At 43.4% G+C, this 21,173-nt stretch overlaps 1 protein-coding gene across 2 annotated transcripts in view; it reads left to right on the forward strand.

The window, feature by feature from the left end:
- The window catches only part of SEMA3E (semaphorin 3E), a 289,807-nt gene that overhangs the window by 80,788 nt on the left and 187,846 nt on the right, over nucleotides 1–21,173 (forward strand). The window lies entirely within an intron of this gene.

The following is a 21,173-nucleotide window of genomic DNA, read 5'->3' on the forward strand; positions in this document are numbered from 1 at the left end:
AAAGTGAAAGGAAAAGTGTTGGAGGCGTCGCAGCTACAGGCACAAAATTTTGCACAGTCACACGTCTGGACCCCGAGAGCGTCAAAGCTATGTTGTGAGGTGAAATTTTAACCTCGCGCTTTCCAATTCACCAAACAATTTTGCCCCTATCTACTCAATGGGGAAAAAATGAAAGGAAAGGTGTTGGAGGCAAATTAACAGCTGCCAGATGTGAACAAGGGGGACTTAAAGAATGAGAGCGATGGCGCCAAAGAGTATATACTGTACAGTTGCTAAGGTGGGGCCCCGACATGGGATAATCACGACACCACCACGGGGATGTGAACACACACACAAAATGCGCCACACACTACCACGTGCTCGAACACATATACCACCCTCAGCGCACATTTCACCACACATACACCAACCTCTCCCACATAAAAGTCGAAACACAAAAGTCGCCGCTCAATACTCGCCACGCGCAAAACTCTCCACATGCAAAACTCGCCACACGTGCAAAACTCACCTCATGGAAAACTCGCCACACGCAAAACTTGCACACGCGGAAAAATTGCCACATGCATAAAAGTTGCAACACATGCAAAAGTTGCCTCACACAAAACTTGCACATACTCAAAAGGCACCACACATAAAACTCACCACGTGCAAAACTCACCATGCGCAAAACTTGCTGCACACAACTTGCTACACTAACCTGTCACATGCAACTCGACACACAAAAAGTTGCTACACGCATGTCGCCACACAAAACTCATCTCACAAAAGTCGCTACATGCATGTCGCCACACGCAACTCAACACACACAACTTGACACACGAAACTCGCCCTAAAACACACACAAGTCTGGTATTATCCTTCAAAAATAAAAATCTGATTAATAAGCAGACAAACTACAAGAGCAACAAATGTACCATATAGGAATCCGGCAGCTGTCAGTCACATGACCAGTCTATTATGTGTATGTGTGAGCTAATATATACTGCCAGGGGGTGGGCTTACTGTTGGCTGGGGATTTATCAGGCTGCCAATTTAGCTTACAAATACTGAGGTAAAAATACTGACCAAATAACGCGTGAACGAGGTCTAATACAGGAGGATATGACATACAGATATATACTATATACAGGAGGAGATGACACACAGGTATATACTATTTACAGGGGAGATGACACACAGGTATATACTATATACAGGAGGAGATGACACACAGATATATACTATATACAGGAGAGATGACACACAGGTATATACTATATAGAGGAGGAGATGACATACAGGTACATACTACATACAGGAGGAGATGACATACAGGTATATACTATATACAGTGAAAATGAAAAGGTGTGAGTGCAAAATGAGAGGAGTGAGGGAAAATAGTGGAGTTTTCGGAAAATGACAGATGTGAGGTCGAAATGACAAGTGTTAGGGGGGAATGAGAGGAGTGAGGGGGAAAATAAGAGGAGTGAGGGGGAAAATGAGAGGTGTGAGGGAGAAAATGAGTGATGTGAGGGGGAAAATGAAAGATGTGATGGGGAAAATGAGAGGCGTGATGGGAAAATAAGAGAAGTGAGGTGCTATAACTAACCACAGATATTTACTATGCCCAGGCAACGCCGGGCTCTTCAGCTAGTGGTACATATATATTGATATTTTTGTGTTTGTTTGTGAAAATATTGGAATTTTGGTAAAAATATAAAAAAATTTGCAATTTTCAAGCTTTTAATTCTATGACCTTACAACAGATAGCTATATCACACAAAATAGTTAATAAATAAAATTTCTCACATGCCTACTTTACATCAGCATCATTTTTTAAGCAAACTTTTTTTGTTAGAAAGTTATAAGGATTAAAAGCTAATCATCAATTTCTAATTTTTCTAACAAAATTTACAAAACCATTTTTTTAGGGACCATATCACATGTGAACTGACCTTGTGGGGCCTATGTGACAGAAAATACCCCAAAGTGACATCTTTTTAAAAAGTGCACCATTCAAAGTTCTCAAAAGCATATTTTACCAGAATTAAAGCAATATGAAAGGAAAAAAATAAAATTTTACTTATTCCCTGCAAAAATGTTACTTTAGCCCTCCATATGTAGTAGAAAACTACTCTTTAGCTCGGAAGGCATGACTCTTTAGCTGGAATGGTTGCGGATGCCATGTCACATTTGAAGAGCCCATGACCCGCCAAAACAGCAGGCATCCACAGAAGTAACTCAATTATGGAAACTACACCACTTGTGGAATTCATCTAGAGAAGTAGTGAGTATTTTTAACCCTCAGGTGATGCACAGAGATATGTCACATTGGGCTGAGTAAATTAAATATTACCATTTTTTTCAATAAAATATTGCGTTGGCCCCAAGTTTGTAATTTTCAAAAGGGGTAATAGGAAAAACAGTACAGTTTGTCGTGCAATTTCTCTTAAGTACGCCAATATACCATACTGTAAGTGGTTGAAAACTACTTTTGAAGCACAGTGCAAAGCTCAGAAGAGAAGTTGGAGTGCAGATTTTGCTGTTATGGTATGCGTGTTCCATGTCACATAGCCAGAGTCCTTGAGGTCCCAGAACAGCAGAACCCCCCATAAGTAATCTAATTTTGCAAACTACACCTCTCAATGAATTCATCTAGGGGTGCATTGTTCATTTTGACACCACATCTGTGTGACAAAATTTTATACCATTGGGTAAGTGAAGAAAAAATAATTCTATTTTCACCACAAAAAAAATTGTTTTATCTCCAGATTTTACATTTTCACAAGGGAAATGGGTAAAAATGGTACCAAAATTTGTCACAAAATGGCAATACCCCATATGTGGCTGTACAGTATTGCACAGCACACATTGAGACTTTGGATGGAAGAATCGCTATTTGACTCCATGTGCACATTAGATGATGTCTTCAGTGATACCATTCTTATTTACATGTTTTTTATCGCATTTTATTCGACTTTTTGTTCAGCAGTATGATAAAAATGCCTAGCTTTTTGCCACTTGTATTATTTATTTTTTCAACACATGGGTTAGTTAATGTGGCATTTTTAACCCCTTAACCCCCAGAGCTTTTTTCAGTTTTGCATTTTTGTTTTTCACCCCCCTCCTTCCAGAGCCATAACTTTATCATTTTTCCATTGATATGGCCATGTGAAGGCTTATTTTTTGTGGGACAAATATACTTTTGAGCAACACCATTGGTTTTACCATGTTGTGTACTAGAAAATGGGAAAAAAAATCCAAGTGCAGTGAAATTGCAAAAAAAAGTGCAATCCCACACTTGTTTTGTGTTTGGCTTTTTTGCTAGGTTCACTAAATGCTAAAATTGACCTGCTATTCTCATTCTCCAGGTCATTATGAGTTCACAGACACCAAATATGTCTAGGTTCCCTTTTATCTAAGTGGTGAAAAAAAATTCCAAACTTTGCTAAAAAAATTTTTCACAATTTTCCGTTACCCGTAGCGTCTCCATATTTCGGGATCAGGGGTTGAATGAGGGCTTATTTTTTGCGTGCTGAGCTGACATTTCTGATGATACCATTTTGGTGCAGATACATTCTTTTAATCACTCGTTATTGCATTTTAATTCAATGTCGTGGTGACCAAAAAAATGTCATTCTGACACTTGGACTTGTTTTCTCGCTACTCCATTTAGCGATCAGGTTAATCCTTTTTTTATTGATAGATAGGGCGATTCTGAATGTGGCGATACCAAATATGTGTAGGTTTGATTTTTTTTATTGTTTTATTTTTAATGGGGCGAAAGGGGGGTGATTTAAACATTTATATATTTTTAATTTTTTTCATATTTTCAAAAATATTTTTTTTTATTCTGGCAAGCTTCAATAGTCTCCATGGGAGGCTAGAAGGTGCCACAACTCGATTGCCTCTGCTACATAGAGGCGATGTTCAGATCACCCCTATGTAGTAGAATTGCAGCATTGCTATGAGCGCTGACCACAGGGTGGGGCTCATAGCAATCTGGCATCAGCAACCATAGAGGTCTTCAGGAGACCCCCAATCACGTGATGGGGGTCACCGGTGTGCACATTTCCGCCCATAATGCCAGAAGCACTTGTTAAATGCCGCTGTCAGAGTTTGACAGCAGCATTTAACTAGTTAAGAGGCGTGGGCAGATCTCGATTCTGCCCACGCCTAATCCGGGCACATGTCAGCTGTTCAAAACAGCTGACATGTCCCAGCTTTGATGTAGGCCAGAGCCGGCATCAAAGTGGGAGTACTGACCTCTGACAAACTATTCTGTCCAAGGTCAGAAAGGGGTTAAAAATTCAAATATGTGTACTTGCTTTGCGTATTTTTGTTATTACATACGTATAAGTATTTATTGGTTTAATATTGTTTTCTTTTTTTATTTATTTTGTGATTTTTGTTTATCTGATCTCTGGACTCATGCATTGCAATACACATGTATTGCAATGTATGAGACCTGTTCACTTTACACTGGCAAATTGCCTGTTATACCCTGCTGCTGGCTTAGTCTAACAGGCCACCTTAGTTGGTGGATCATAATTTGACCTCCTGCTGCAATGACAATCATCGGCTCACCCATGATCATGTTGCGTGGGGTGTCAGAAGGGTGAGAGAAGAAGGCCTCTCCCTCTCACAAACTAATAACTGCCACAATCGCTATGGATTGTGGCATCTAGAGGATAACATGGGGTTAACATCATAGGGACCTGAGCCAATCAGGTCCCTATTATATTGAAGGTCAGAGCTATCGCTCTGCATTGGAATCCCAGTGCATGACTTTTGGAGCCCTGAGTGCTGCAAGATCAATGACCATAGAGAAATGTAGCGACTGCAAAAAGCACAGCAAGCACCAATGTTTATTTACCATCGGCGGTCATGAAGGGGTTAAGGGATGCTCAGAAAATGTTTATGATATTCATCAATCCCAATATCTGAACAGCATTAAGGATTTTGTATGCCCCAGCAATACTAATTCAGAAGGGGAAATGTACTATTCAACGATAAAATCTATCTTCCAGAACAACATATTCATCATAACAATATGCCGACCAATTGTTTGATTGTACTATTGTACTGGTTGTTATAATCATATTTACTTTAAATAAGAAAACGTAATGAAAACTTCTAAAATGGTAACTTGATAGTTTCAAAGATAACACATGATAAAGCCGATTACCCAAAGTACAGTGTAACAAATGCTATAAGTTTCCATTGACAAAAGCAATGAGGCTGAATAAACATCTGTAAAATATTTTCGAGGAAGGTTTAAGGTAAAAGCTTTCTTTTCACAAAATCATCTGTATCCAATATAATGAATCTAATTGTAATACTTCTGGTATACTGGTGGAATGTCCCCTTGTGTATAACGTGGAAAAGTAGAATTGTGAAATTATAAGACTATATTGCGGAAAAATGTCTTTTTTACACACATCACATTATAAAATGTATGTCTATGAGTAAAAAAAAAAGGATAATATTACAGAATACCCTATCCATCTTTCCATGTAAAGTATCCAAATAGCGAAAAGCCATTTTTTAGTGTTTGTAGTGACCTCTTTGATTCTGTTTCCACCACATAGATACAAGAGTCAATGTATGTGGAATATACAGAGGAATAGCGTTCGCTGCACTGTTTATTTAGACTGGTGACAGGTTGTTCTTTTGGAGCAGAATGAAATGCTATTGAAGCCTAAACCAACACTGGGAAGCAGAAAAACAGTGCATGAAGTGTGGAGTTTATCTCATAGGCTTAACTGCTGATAATACAGCCAGTAACAACTGAACAAATACACCTATCTTAGCATATTGGCTGTCTCAGCAAACTCTTTATTCTATGTAGCTAATGGAAGCTCTATTTATTATTTCCTTTTTTCATATATACTGATTTAAAGGGAACCTGTCTCCTCCAGAAATGCTATTTACTTGCAGCTATGGTGCTAATCTGTAGATACATAAAATATACATAATGTCTTACTGAGCCGCCAATACAGGGGAAAATGAAGTTATATTCCACCTGCAGCAACTCAATTCCAGTCACCGGGGTGGTGCAATGCCAGATTAAACCAATCAAGACTCCTAGACAATCAAAACCTCCAGAAAATTATTTCTTAATACATTTTTAAATCTTACCAACAATATTTTATGACCAATTGCAAAACAAAATTCAGTTAATCAAACTTCATAATAACCCAGAGGAGATAAGTAACTATTGTTGACCTTGGGTGTATGCCTATATTTACTCATCTGTGTTCCCATAATTTTCACTTATAAATATTCTATTATGAGGTAGTCAGGAAAAACACACGGCCACTTACCTCAACTCTATTCCTTGTTTTGACTAATCATGCAGTTGCCATGCTCGATAGCATAGATGCCCTTCCTCTACTACTTCTAAATTCTCAAATATACCCAACAGCAGCTGAACCATCATTTCACTGCCACCTGCTATAATGTTCACTTTAGAGCTCCGTTTCTTCATCTGGCCTCCAATAAAACGGCCATAAAACTGATTGAAAAATGTATTTCAATATCAAATCAATATTATTTTTTCCATTTTGCGGAACTGACAAAAGATGTGGTGTCTTTATTATCATAGTACTTATTATGACTAATTGGTAATCCGTCACTGCGGCGGTGTAGTAAATAGTGATAGGCGAACCCAAAAGGTAAAGTTTGGAGATCGTACCGAACATCTACTGACCAGGGTCTAGGGTCGGCTGTGTGACATCGGGAGAAACACTGGACCTGATCGGCAGTACGTTTGTTACTGTCAATGAGAATGCTGCAATTTCCACGCTGCCACACAGTAACTACTCTCATCATCGAACGCCTGCTTTTGCTGGTGCTTAGCATTGCTCTTCCCATTAGCCCTGGTGAGGTAGCAAGTGGAGTAATAGTTGTGGGGTTAATGTCAGCCTTGTATTGTCAGGTGACATCAAGACCACAGGTTAGTAATGGAGAGGCGTCTATAAGACGCCCTGTTACGCTCAAAAAGCAAAGGTATTTATTTAAATGAAGCTTTAACAAACAGAAAGAGGTGCCTGAGAGAAGAACCCTCTGGACCACAACACTGAGCCACGTAGTGGAGCACCAGGCAAGGTGTACCCCCATACAGGGATTCCCCTGTCACAACACCAGATGGCCTAAATGCCGCAGTACCCGGACCAGAGGGACGACCCGTACAGACCGTATTAACAAGACGATGGAATTCAGGCTCTGTCAGTGAAGAGAATCCTGGAAGCTCTGTGTAGTTTCGGAAAGGCTGATCCAGCCGGCAGCAATATCTGGATGGTTCCATGAGGAGCAGCTTAGTCAGCCTGGAGTGGAAACTGGAGAGTCCAGAAGGATCCAGAATAGGGAACTGCCCGTGGAGGATTCTGAGGAGACAGAGGAATTAGAAAACCGAAAGTAATGAACTACACTTTGCACAGCAGAGCACAGCAGAGTGTGGCCTGAGCAGAAGGCCACAAACAGCAGAATGAACACATTGCCCAGGCACCTCCCATAATAGGAGGATGCCTTTTATGCACAGAGCATCAAAGCACAGAGACCCTTAATAAAGAACAGGTGCTCTGCTGTTTTAAGTATGTGCAGGAAGCGGGGCACGCCTCCTGAGAGCATTTCCAAGAGACCTGCCAAGAGGATGCAGATTCTTAGCAGAGAAAGGAGCTGCTGATCGTCTGGAGCCACGGACAGGGTGAGTAGTACTAGTGGAGCTGCGTGAAAGGTGCCGGTCTCCCTTCGCTGCGGAGACCGGACCTGCAGCTGAGGGCATGACACGCCCCCATTCCAAACCCCATAGTCAGATTGTATTAAAGACAGTTCTAAATTATATTAAGAAAAGGCAGTTAAAAGGAATAAAGGAGGTCAAGATAAGATCTAGAAGACCAATCAAAATTTCAGTGAGAGCCTGTCGAAGGATTGCTAGAATAGCAAATAAGATCCCTTGAGTGACTGCAAAGGACTTTCAGAAAGATCTAGCAATCTTTGCAGTTCTGGTACATTGTTTTATTGTTCAGAAAACTCCTGCATATATATGGCCTTAATGGAAAAGTCATCAGAAGTAAACCTCTCCTACATCCTCACCATAAAAGTCAGGGTCAGAAGTATGCAAAAGAACATCTAAACAGGACCGATGCATTTTGGAAACAAGTCCTGTTGCCCGATGAGGTTAAAATAGAACTCTTTGGCCACCATTTTCATTGTGGAGATGTGTGGAGAAAAAAAGGCACAGAATTTTAGGGAAAGAACATCTCGCCAAACATTAAGCATGGACATAGATCAATCATGCTTTGGGGCTGAGTTGATCCAAAGGCATGGGTAACATTTCACAGTTAGAGGGAAGAATGGATATAAACATAACACCATCTTTAAAGCAGCTGAAGTTGAAAAGAGTATGGCTTCTATAAATGAATAATGATCCTAAAGCACACGTCAAAATCCACAACAAACTACCTCAAAAGGCGCAAACTGAAGGTTTTATAATGGCCCTCAGAGTTCCCTGATCTGAACATCATTGAAAATCTATGGCTAGACCTCAAAGTAGCAGTGCATGGAAGATGACACAGGAATATCACAGAAGTGGAAGAATTTTCCAATGAAGAATGGATGAAAATCCTTCGGTCAACAATTAAAATACACCACCACCGCAGACACCAGTACTTTCGCTGCCATAGCCCTGAACGGGACTCCTACACCCATCCAGGGACCTCCAGGGAAAAGTGTTTAATGCATCGCAGAAGTGGGATAAGAGAAGTCCTGAGTACAATTTTTTTTTTTTTTTTTTCCCTTTGCTGCAGTCTGTCCAGCTTCTCTCATCCCCTTAATCTCTGGGTGGCTTTGAGTTCAGCTGCAGACATGGATATTCAGAGTCTGACTTCTAGTGTGGATCATCTTGCTGCAAGGGTGCAAAGCATTCAGGATTTTGTTGTTCGCAGTCCTATGTCTGAGCCAAAAGTACCTATTCCTGAGTTGTTTTCTGGAGATAGATCTAGGTTTCTGAATTTTAAGAATTAATTGTAAATTATTTCTTTCTTTGAGACCTCGTTCCTCTGGTGATTCCGCTCAGCAAGTTAGAATTGTTATCTCCCTGTTACGTGGCGACCCTCAAGATTGGGCTTTCTCCCTGGCGCCAGGAGATCCTGCATTGCTGAATGTGGATGCGTTTTTTCTGGCGCTTGGTTTGCTTTATGAGGAACCTAATCTTGAGAACCAGGCAGAAAAGGCCTTGCTGGCTCTCTCTCAGGGCCAGGATGAAGCTGAGGTGTATTGTCAAAAATTCCGGAAATGGTCGGTGCTTACTTAATGGAATGAGTGTGCCCTGGCTGCAAATTTCAGAGAAGGTCTTTCTGAAGCCATTAAGAATGTTATGGTGGGGTTCCCCACGCCTGCAAGTCTGAATGACTCAATGGCTTTGGCCATTCAGATTGATCGGCGTTTGCGGGAGCGCAAATCTGTGCACCATCTGGCGGTGTTTTCTGAACAGAGACCTGAGTCTATGCAATGTGACCGAATTCTGACCAGAATTGAGCGGCAAAATCATAGACGTCAAAATGGGTTGTGCTTTTACTGTGGTGATTCAACTCATGTTATCTCAGCATGCTCTAAGCGCTTAAAAAAATCGCTAAAACTGTCACCGTTGGTACTATACAGCCTAAATTCATTTTGTCTGTTACTTTAATTTGTTCTTTGTCATCCTACTCGGTTATGGCTTTTGTGGATTCAGGTGCTGCCCTGAACCTGATGGATTTGTCGTTTGCCAGGCGCTGTGGTTTTGTCCTGGAGCCTTTAGAATTCCCTATTCCACTGAGGGGAATTGATGCTACACCATTGGCTGAGAATAAGCCTCAGTATTGGACTCAAGTGACCATGTGCATGACTCCTGTACATCAGGAGGTGATTCGCTTTCTTGTGCTGCATAATTTGCATGATGTTGTCGTTTTGGGTCTGCCATGGTTGCAGGCCCATAATCCAGTACTGGATTGGAAAGCTATGTCTGTTTCAAGTTGGGGTTGCCAGGGAATTCATGGCGATGCTCCTTTGGTGTCAATTGCTTCTTCCACTCCTTCTGAGGTCCCTGAGTTTTTGTCGGACTACCAGGATGTATTTGATGAGCCCAGATCCGGTGCCCTACCTCCTCATAGGGATTGTGATTGTGCTATAAATTTGATTCCTGGTAGTAAATTCCCTAAGGGACGACTTTTTAATTTGTCTGTACCAGAACATGCCGCGATGCGGAGCTATATAAAGAAGTCTTTAGAGAAGGGACATATTCGCCCGTCCTCCTCCCCTCTTGGTGCAGGATTCTTTTTTGAAGCCAAGAAGGATGGTTCTCTGAGACCTTGTATTGATTATCGTCTTCTAAATAAAATCACGGTGAAATTTCAGTATCCTTTGCCATTATTATCTGATCTGTTTGCTCGGATTAAGGGGTCCAGTTGGTTCACCAAGATAGATCTTCGTGGTGCGTATAACCTTGTGCGTATTAAGCAGGGGGATGAATGGAAAACAGCATTTAATACGCCCGAAGGCCATTTTGAGTACTTGGTGATGCCTTTTGGACTCTCTAATGCTCCTTCTGTGTTCCAGTCCTTCATGCATGACATCTTCTGAGAATATCTGGATAAATTTATGATTGTGTATCTGGATGACATTTTGGTCTTTTCTGAGGACTGGGAGTCCCATGTGAAGCAGGTCAGGATGGTATTTCAGGTCCTACGTGCTAATGCCTTATTTGTGAAGGGCTCAAAATGTCTCTTCGGAGTACAGAAGGTTTCCTTTTTGGGTTTTATTTTTTCTCCTTCTACTATTGAGATGGACCCAGTCAAGGTCCAGGCTATTCATGACTGGACTCAGCCTACATCTGTTAAGAGTCTTCAGAAGTTCTTGGGTTTTGCTAATTTTTACCGTCGCTTCATCACTAATTTTTCTGGCGTGGTTAAACCCTTGACGGATTTGACCAAGAAGGGTTCTGATGTGACTAATTGGTCTCCTGCGGCCGTGGAGGCCTTTCGGGAGCTGAAGTGCTGGTTTTCTTCGGCTCCAGTTTTGTGTTAGCCTGATGTCTCTCTTCCTTTTCAGGTCGAGGTTGATGCTTCTGAGATTGGAGCAGGGGCTGTTTTGTCACAGAGAAGCTCTGATTGCTCTGTGATGAAGCCTTGTGCTTTCTTTTCGAGAAAGTTTTCGCCTGCCGAGCGGAATTATGATGTTGGTAATTGGGAGTTGTTGGCTATGAAGTGGGCATTTGAGGAGTGGCGACATTGGCTCGAGGGAGCTAAGCATCGTGTGGTGGTCTTGACTGATCACAAAAATCTGATTTATCTTGAGTCTGCCAAGCGGCTGAATCCTAGACAGGCTCGTTGGTCGTTGTTTTTCTCCCGTTTCGATTTCGTGGTCTCGTACCTGCCTGGTTCGAAGAACATGAAGGCTGATGCGCTTTCTAGGAGTTTTGTGCCTGACTCTCCGGGAGTTTCAGAGCCGGCTGGTATCCTCAGAGAGGGAGTGATTTTGTCTGCCATTTCCCCAGATTTGCGACGAGTGCTGCAGAAATTTCAGGTGGATAGACCTGACCGTTGCCCACCAGAGAGACTGTTTGTCCCAGATAGATGGACCAGCAAAGTTATTTCCGAGGTTCATTCTTCGGTGTTGGCAGGCCATCCTGGGATTTTTGGTACCAGAGATTTGGTGGCTAGGTCCTTCTGGTGGCCTTCCTTGTCGCGGGATGTGCGTTACTTTGTGCAGTCCTGTGGGATTTGTGCTCGGGCTAAGCCTTGCTGTTCTCGTGCCAGCGGTTTGCTTTTGCCTTTGCCTGTCCCGAAGAGGCCTTGGACGCACATTTCCATGGATTTTATTTCGGATCTTCCAGTCTCTCAGAGAATGTCTGTCATCTGGGTGGTGTGTGATCGTTTTTCCAAAATGGTCCATTTGGTGCCCTTGCCTAAGTTGCCTTCCTCCTCCGATTTGGTTCCTCTATTTTTTCAGAATGTGGTCCGCTTGCACGGCATCCCTGAAAATATTGTGTCTGACAGAGGATCCCAGTTCGTGTCCAGATTTTGGCGGATCTTTTGTGCTAAGATGGGCATTGATTTGTCTTTTTCGTCGGCCTTCCATCCTCAGACGAATGGCCAAACCGAGCGAACTAATCAGACCTTGGAAACTTATTTAAGATGTTTTGTTTCTGCTGATCAGGATGATTGGGTGACTTTTTTGCCATTGGCCGAGTTTGCCCTTAATAATCGGGCTAGTTCTGCTACTTTGGTTTCGCCTTTTTTCTGCAATTCTGGTTTTCATCCTCGTTTTTCCTCGGGTCAGGTTGAGCCTTCTGACTGTCCTGGGGTTGATTCTGTGGTGGATAGGTTGCAGCAGATTTGGAACCATGTGGTGGACAATTTGAAGTTGTCACAGGAGAAGGCTCAGCACTTTGCCAACCGCCGTCGCGGTGTGGGTCCCCGACTTCATGTTGGGGATTTGGTATGGCTGTCTTCTCGGTATGTTCCTATGAAGGTCTCCTCTCCTAAATTCAAGCCTCGCTTCATCGGTCCTTATAAGATTTTGGAAATCCTTAACCCGGTGTCATTTCGTCTAGACCTCCCAGCGTCGTTTGCCATTCATAACGTGTTCCATAGGTCTTTGTTGCGGAGGTATGTGGTGCCTGTGGTTCCTTCTGTTGAGCCCCCTGCCCCGGTGCTGGTTGAGGGCGAATTGGAGTACGTGGTGGAGAAGGTCTTGGATTCTCGTATTTCTAGACGGAGGCTTCAGTATTTGGTTAAGTGGAAGGGCTATGGTCAGGAGGATAATTCCTGGGTTGTCGCCTCTGATGTTCATGCGGCCGATTTGGCTCATGCCTTCCATGTGGCTCATCCTGATCACCCTGGGGGTTTTGATGAGGGTTCGGTGACCCCTCCTCAAGGGGGGGGTACTGTTGTGAACTCTGTTTTTGGGCTCCCTCTTGTGGTCACAAGTGGTACTGTGTGAGTGCTGTCTTTGGGCTCCCTCTGGTGGCTCTTTGTGTCATTCTGCAGGTCTGAGGCTGGATCAGCTGTCTCGTTATCTGTTAGCTGGTTTCCTATTTAGCTCTCCTGGACTATCAGTTGTTGCCTGCTGTCAATGTATTCAGTGCTATTTTGATCTCTCCTGCCTACCTTCGTTATCAGTCTCTCCAAGAGAAGCTAAGTTTTCTTTGTTCATTTTTTGATCATCAGTGTTCAATATGTTTCTTGGTTATTTATTTGTCCTTGTCCAGCTTGCTAATATGTGATTTCCTTGCTTGCTGGTAGCTCTACGGGGCTGAGTTTCTCCCCTCACACCGTTAGTTGGTGTGGGGGTTCTTGAATTCTCAGCGTGGATATTTTGTATAGGGTTTTTTACTGACCGCACAGTTCCCTGCCTGTCTTCTGCTGTCTAGTATTAGTGGGCCTCATTTGCTGAATCTGTTTTCATTTCTACGTTTGTATTTTCCCCTTACCTCACCGTTATTATTTGTTGGGGGCTTCCTATATCTTTGGGGTCATTTCTCTGAGGCAAGTGAGGTCTTATTTTCTCTATAGGGGTAGCAAGTTTCTCAGGCTGCGTCGAGACGTCCAGGAATTTAGGCACGTTCACCGGCTGCCTTTAGTGTGTTTGGTTAGGATCAGGTTTTGCGGTCAGTCCAGTTACCACCTCCCTAGAGCTTGTTCTATGTTCAGTAACTTAGCTAGTCCAATCTGTGATCCTCAGCCACTAAGGATCATAACAATCCACCCTTGGCTGTTAGAGGCACATGACAGCTGATCAAATCAGCTGTCATGTGCCGGCAAAAATGTGGGCTGAGTGCCGGAGCCTGCATCACAGGAAGGGACACCATCTTGGACTTACTAGGTCATGAAGGAGTTAAAGGCTATCTTGGAAGTAGATGATATCATGGGAAGACTCAATAGGTGGCATCCTGGATTTTTTAAAGTGAATTTTTCATCAAGTATTTTCTATGTAATCTGAGGACAGCATGTGTTAAAACACTGAACTTAATGATGTGTCACATGTACGGCTGTGTGATGTTTATTTAGACTGAAACTTACATCATTTTGTGATTAACACTGCTGTGACTAGCTGGTTACATGAACCCTGGTCCAACTCCACCGTGTTCTGTGATAAGCACCTCACTATCTATAGAGAGAGCCTGGTGTGGGTGGAGTTAACTTTCTCAGCTCTGCTGTATTGCTAGATCTATAAACTCTGATTGCGTCAGATCTGCTGCACCTTGTAAAGTAAGTGATACACCGTTGGATTCGGAGTCTTCTTGCCTACATCATGCTGCTCTCAGATGAGGTAGTAAAAATCTGCTGACAGATTTCTTTTAACTCTTGTTGCTAACTAAACACTGATATCTTCCTGCTATGCAGAAATTACAATCACGAAACTCAGTCAATGTCCATATAGGGGCTTACAATGTAACTTTCCTATCTTTGTCATACAGACTACATCCAATTTCATAGAATGCCAATTAACCTATTGGCATGTTTTTAGGGTTTGGGACTAAACCAGAGTACACAGAGGAAGCCCACTCAAACATGAGAAGATCTCATCAAGTCTGCACTCCCAGATGTTGTCCTTGGTCAGATTCAACCTCAGGATCCTGATGCTACAAGGCAATAGTGCCAACAGTTGAGCCTCATTGCTAACCTCAAAATTCATTGTAATGAGACTTTGAGAGCTGGTGAAATGGTTCATTGACGACCATAATCAGGCTAGTGTTTATACAGCATGTTACATATGATGCCACTAAGTTTGCCAGGTGGAAAGGTCTGAGTCTGTGAATTATATCTAAATTATGTTGGTTATGCTCTGAAAAGAAATTAACTGAATATTTTACATTTCAGAAATGTGCCCTCTAATTATGAAATTCACGAGTTACACAACAATTATTCTTAACCAGTTCAAGACCAGGACATTTCTCCTTCATAAACAGGCACTTTTTTCATACATGTGGTTTTAAGCTCTCATTTCTTTTTCTCATTCAGATGTTCAATTTATTTTTGCCTTTTTGTAATATGTGAGGCCTCATTTTTGTCATTTTTAATTTTTTGTCTGTTATTGGGGAAAGCAAAAAATACAAAAAATGAAATGTATACCTATTTTTTTTAATGTTATGACCACAAGTGACCAGCAAATTACATTTGAAAGTGTGTTCATCTTTCAGTAGCTTTTATCTTTATATATTGCATGTTTGTTGTTTTTGTTTTGGATTGGCAGTGACTTTCTGTCACTTTCAAATCGAGCATAAGAGCATGGCTTCACTATGAATTGTGAATCAGGGCCATGGGAAGAAGAGCTGACAATTTCTTCCTCCATCTGTTTAATTATCCCTCCTCCCCCTTGTGGGGCTGAAGGTCTGTGATGAAGTCACCTCCTGTGATGTGGTCAGTTTAAATATGAAACAACAGTTTTGGGGGGATTTCATTACACTTTTTTGTCCATTTGTAAATATACTGACTTCAAAGCAACATGGCCAATGTCCCAGACTGTGTTGGGCCACTTTTCCAGACATGAATATTGGGTTTGTAATGACAGATGTGCGTTCTATAGATATGGCAGACTTATTTTTGGCATTGTGTTGCTGTGTTGCATTCAACACATTCAGCTGCATTGCTGTATGACCTTGCCCAACAATGATAGAGAATATGGTGTTAATATCTTTTGCCTGGAACCTCCAGGGGGTCAAATATTTTTAAGATTGGCAATCTTATCATTTTTGGTAACTAAACCCACATTTTATTTATCGGCCCTCATCTGAAGTCACCAGGGAAGGTAGTCTGGAGTGACTGGTATCTGATAAAACCTCTGTTCAGTGCTGGGAGATACAGAATGCTGTAATCACTGCTCCATTTTCTAAATTGATTGCTCCTCTTAGCAAGATCTGGGCCATTCCTATGACAACAGGTCTAGTAATTTTCTTTTGTTTAACCCTTTTTGTGACTGTATATGCTGTATTGTTATATAATTTTACAAGCACTGCCAAATTATTGGATTAAACATACAAAATGCAATAGCTTAATTTTTCTTGCTCTATACACTGCACCCTTCAAGCCTCGTGAGACTCAACGTTACCAGTAATAGGCATCCAATCGGCCTGTAATAAATGATTGCTTATGGGAGCTAGTCTTTCTTTGGTTATTGGAAAGATTGGTAGTGACTGTACCGAAGTGTATATATGTATATATATATATATATATATATATATATATATATATATATATATACACTCACCGGCCACTTTATTAGGTACACCTGTCCAACTTCTTGTTAACACTTAATTTCTAATCAGCCAATCACATGGCGGCAACTCAGTGCATTTAGGCATGTAGACATGGTCAAGACAATCTCCTGCAGTTCAAACCGAGCATCAGTATGGGGAAGAAAGGTGATTTGAGTGCCTTTGAACGTGGCATGGTTGTTGGTGCCAGAAGGGCTGGTCTGAGTATTTCAGAAACTGCTGATCTACTGGGATTTTCACGCACAACCATCTCTAGGGTTTACAGAGAATGGTCCGAAAAAGAAAAAAAATCCAGTGAGCGGCAGTTCTGTGGGCGGAAATGCCTTGTTGATGCCAGAGATCAGAGGAGAATGGGCAGACTGGTTCGAGCTGATAGAAAGGCAACAGTGACTCAAATCGCCACCCGTTACAACCAAGGTAGGCCTAAGAGCATCTCTGAACGCACAGTGCGTCGAACTTTGAGGCAGATGGGCTACAGCAGCAGAAGACCACACCGGGTACCACTCCTTTCAGCTAAGAACAGGAAACTGAGGCTACAATTTGTACAAGCTCATCGAAATTGGACAGTAGAAGATTGGAAAAACGTTGCTTGGTCTGATGAGTCTCGATTTCTGCTGCGACATTCGGATGGTAGGGTCAGAATTTGGCGTAAACAACATGAAAGCATGGATCCATCCTGCCTTGTATGGAGCATCTTTGGGATGTGCAGCCGACAAATCTGCGGCAACTGTGTGATGCCATCATGTCAATATGGACCAAAATCTCTGAGGAATGCTTCCAGCACCTTGTTGAATCTATGCCACGAAGAATTGAGGCAGTTCTGAAGGCAAAAGGGGGTCCAACCCGTTACTAGCATGGTGTACCTAATAAAGTGGCCGGTGAGTGTATATATATATATATATATATATATATATATATATATATATACCATATTTTTCGGACTATAAGATGCACTTTTGTTCCCCCAAATTTTTGGGGAAAGTGGGGGGGTGCATCTTATAATCCGAATCTGTGTGCTGTGCTGTGCTGTAGAGGAGGGGGGCAGCTCTGGAGTAGTTTCAGAAGGCTGGGGTGGGCTGCCTGCGGGCTGCTGAGACAGCAGGAGGTCCTGTGCTCCCGCTCATTAGCCTCATGTAATATTCACTGCACCTGCTGTCCATCACCTCGGTGCTGAACCTGTGCCGAGTTAATTTACAGGGGAGCAGCGAATATTAGGCTACTTTCACACTAGCATCGTACTCGGCCCGTCGCAGTGCGTTGGGCCAACGTACCGACGCTAGCAGTGAATGCGCCGCACAACGGGGGCAGCGGATGCATTTTTCTAGCGCATCCACCGCCCCATTGTGAGGTGCGGGGAGGTGGGGGCGGAGTGGAGTGAAATGGCGGTCCATCGGCAGCAAAAAACGTTACATGTAACGTTTTTTGCAGCTGACGGTCCGCCACAACACTGCGCAACCGTGGCAGGATGGTTGCGACGTGTGGCAAAGCGTCGCAATGCGACGCTAATGCAAATCAATGGTGAAAAAACGCATCCTCCAAGCACTTTTGCAGGATGCGTTTTTTCAACCAAACGACGCATAGCGACATGCAGTGCACGACGCTAGTGTGAAAGTAGCCTTACATGTGCCTGCACTCTCCCCCCTACCATCATGGATATGACGCCCGGTCAATCTTATATGCCCACCCCTGTGCTGCTGGCAGGCACATGCTTCCCCCTGTGCTGCTGGCAGGCACATGCTTCCCCCCCGTGCTTCCCCCCTGTGCTGCTGGCAGGCACATGATAAAATAACAAACATTTAACTCACCTTTCCCTGATGGCTCCGTGCTCACAGCTCCTCGGTTGCTTCCTGTGTCTGTGCTGACATCCGATCATGTGATCAGCACAGCTCAGTGATGACATCGCTGTGTGCCCAGGTCACATGATCCGATGCCTGGGAAACAGGAAGCGCAACCAAGGAGCTGTGAGTGTGGAGCCATCAGGGAAAGGTGAGTTAAGTATTTGTTATTTTATCATGTGCCTGCCAGCAGCACGGGGGGGCATGTGTCTGCCAGCAGCACAGGGAGGGGGAAGCATGTGCACTGTATATATATACTGTATATACCCATGCAATATGCAACATTGCTTTTACTTATTTACTTACAGCAGGGCATATGTTCATTTTGTTTCTATTTTAGGTTGTGTCTGTTTAATGGCCAGTGTGAACATGCTCATATATTTTGCATTCAGTCCGACTTGTATTCCAGTTCATTTTTTTCGGTTAATCCTGGATAATATACAACAAGGCCCTTTACTCAAGATAGACTTAGCCACATTTATCAAACAGTGATTGTGTATTCTGTAGGTATACCACAAATGTTTACGATTGAAAATACTTTTTGGCCATGGCGAAGTTCCTGAAACCAAAGATTGCTATTTGTTGCTACTATATTGCAACGTAACGCAAATGAGTGGCGACCTTGAGGATACTGACACAAGCAAGTCGCAAAGACTTTTTGTGACCTGCTTGTCACCATTGTGGATATATATTGGTAATAATGCAATACCATTTACTTGTCCTGCTCTTCAATGGAGCAGGAACAAATAGTGATCTTTGGCCAGGCGATCTGTATCACAACCAAAGTCGGTGAGTAGCCACAGCATAATCTATGTAAAAAAGCAAATCACCCCTTTGACTGTCATTTTATGGGTCCCAATTACTTAACTTCAGATGCTTTTTATTAGTGATTTTATTTTCTAACTAAAAGCAAAAGTGCAATATTTGCAATATTTTAAGACTCTATGTAAAGCATAGTTGTGATATGTTCTAAAAATATTATGATGTATATTGTGGTATTATGTCAGTTTTTACTATAACATATATTTTAAAAACATTGATAATCGCTTAAAGAATAAGCATATTTTCAGTAACTTTTCAGCGTAAGCTGCTCTATGTGACTACATGAGCAACAACATAATTTTTGGCCATTGTAAGACTTGTATCCTGCATTTTTACCAGTTTCCCCTGTGTAGACACTGTTAGGGCTAGCGGAATGCACCAAATGAATAGAGAGACTTTATTATAATATATGTATGCGTTCGCAGCCCGGGGTCCACTGTGCAGGAGAACCTGCTGCTAGCAGATGGCGGAACTAAATAGCGGTATGAGCTACCTCTGTTACTTCACAGAGTAGCCGTGAACTCAAAGCACTGCGCCCTGTTAATCTTCACAGTGGCACAGGCTAACTACCCAAACGAGAGCAGTCAGTGGTCATGCATGCACACAAAACTCCTCGCCGGAGGTGCCAGCATTCTAGGGGCTTATTTCAGCCAGGTCCCTGAATACTCAAACACTCAAACTCCTTGCCGGAGGTGCCAGCATTCTAGGGGCTTATTTCAGCCGGGTCCCTGAACACTATCATACGTGACCATACTGGCGCAAAGTACAACATAGAACAATACTAGCGCATGGTCGTGCGGCCATGCGAGCCTTAAATAGTTGCAGCACGTACAGGACCTTCCTAGAAGGACCTATGAGAGACTGCCACAGAGCGTGAGCACCTACAGGACCTTCCTGAAGGACCAATGGCCTTAGCTGCAGTGTCTGATCATGTGACCCTCGATCTCCACTGAGAGATCTTACTCTGGGCATGCTCAGAACGAGAAAAGCAGGACTTAGTCCCAGAAGCGTCTGCTCGCCGCTGCCCAGCACTGACTCCAATGGCAGAAGCAGGAAAAGCAGCAGTAACTCTCTGTACAGAGTCAGACTGAGCGAGATGCTGGGACCGACGTCTCCTCTGAGCAGGCTCCACTGCGGCAGGAGAAGAATAGGAGACTGCAGCGGAGATGGCCTGAGATTCCCCCTGTGCAGAGGCGGGAACTCGACCCCTAACATTACCCCCTCTAGGCCCCCCTCCTTGGGCCTCGCTACGTTCGAAGGCAGCAATGAACTGCGGAGCCCGAATGTGCTCAGCAGGCTCCCAGGACATATCCTCAGGACCGTAACCCTTCCAGTCCACCAAATAAAATTTTTTGCCACGAACCACCTTGCACCCCAAAATAGCGTTCACCTCGTAATCGTCCGTAGATGAACCCGATTTCCCGGCAGATGACTCAGAAAACCGGGACATGTATACGGGCTTAAGGAGGGACACATGAAAGGTGTCGGTGATACCTAGGCGTGGAGGAAGGGCCAGACGGTAGACCACAGGGTTAACCTGTTCGAGGACCTTGAAGGGACCTAAGTAGCGAGGTGCAAATTTAGTGGACTCAACACACAGTCTGATGTTGCGGGCGGAGAGCCACACTAAGTCGCCAGGAGCAAAGGTCAGGGCAGGGTGCCGATGTGCATCGGCGGAGGACCTCATTCTCTCCTTGGAGGCCTGGATAGCATCCTGAGTGCGGTCCCAAATGTCTGGCACCTCCACTGCCCAGTCTGCCACCCTGGAATCAGCAGAGGACAGGAACCCGCGGATGTTGGCGGTAATTAAGGAGGAAAGGAGTCTGACCGGTGGAGTCGGCTACAGCGTTGTTAAGGGTAAACTCAGGCCACGGTAACAAGGATGCCCAGTCATCCTGCCTGGCTGAAACAAAATGTCACAAATAAGTGACCAGAGTCTGATTGGCCCTCTCAACCAACCCATTCGTCTCGGGCCGAAGGAGAGATTTAACTCAATACTGAGTAGATGACAAAGCTCCCTCCAGAATCAAGATGCAAACTTAGGACCCCGGTCACTGACAATCTTGTCTGGCATACCGCGTAAACAAAAGATATGCTTGGTGAACAAGGCTGCCAGTGCCCGTGCAGGCGGTAGCCGTGGAAGAGGCACCAAATGAACCATTTTGGAAAAATGATCGGTGATCACCCAGATAATGGTGCAGTTACGAGACTTGGGTAAGCCCACCACAAAGTCCATCCCGACCATCTCCCAGGGCCTGTCTGCCACTGGCAGAGGATAA

This window comes from Ranitomeya variabilis, chromosome 5, assembly GCF_051348905.1.
Source record: "Ranitomeya variabilis isolate aRanVar5 chromosome 5, aRanVar5.hap1, whole genome shotgun sequence".
NCBI classification, from domain to species: domain Eukaryota; kingdom Metazoa; phylum Chordata; class Amphibia; order Anura; family Dendrobatidae; genus Ranitomeya; species Ranitomeya variabilis.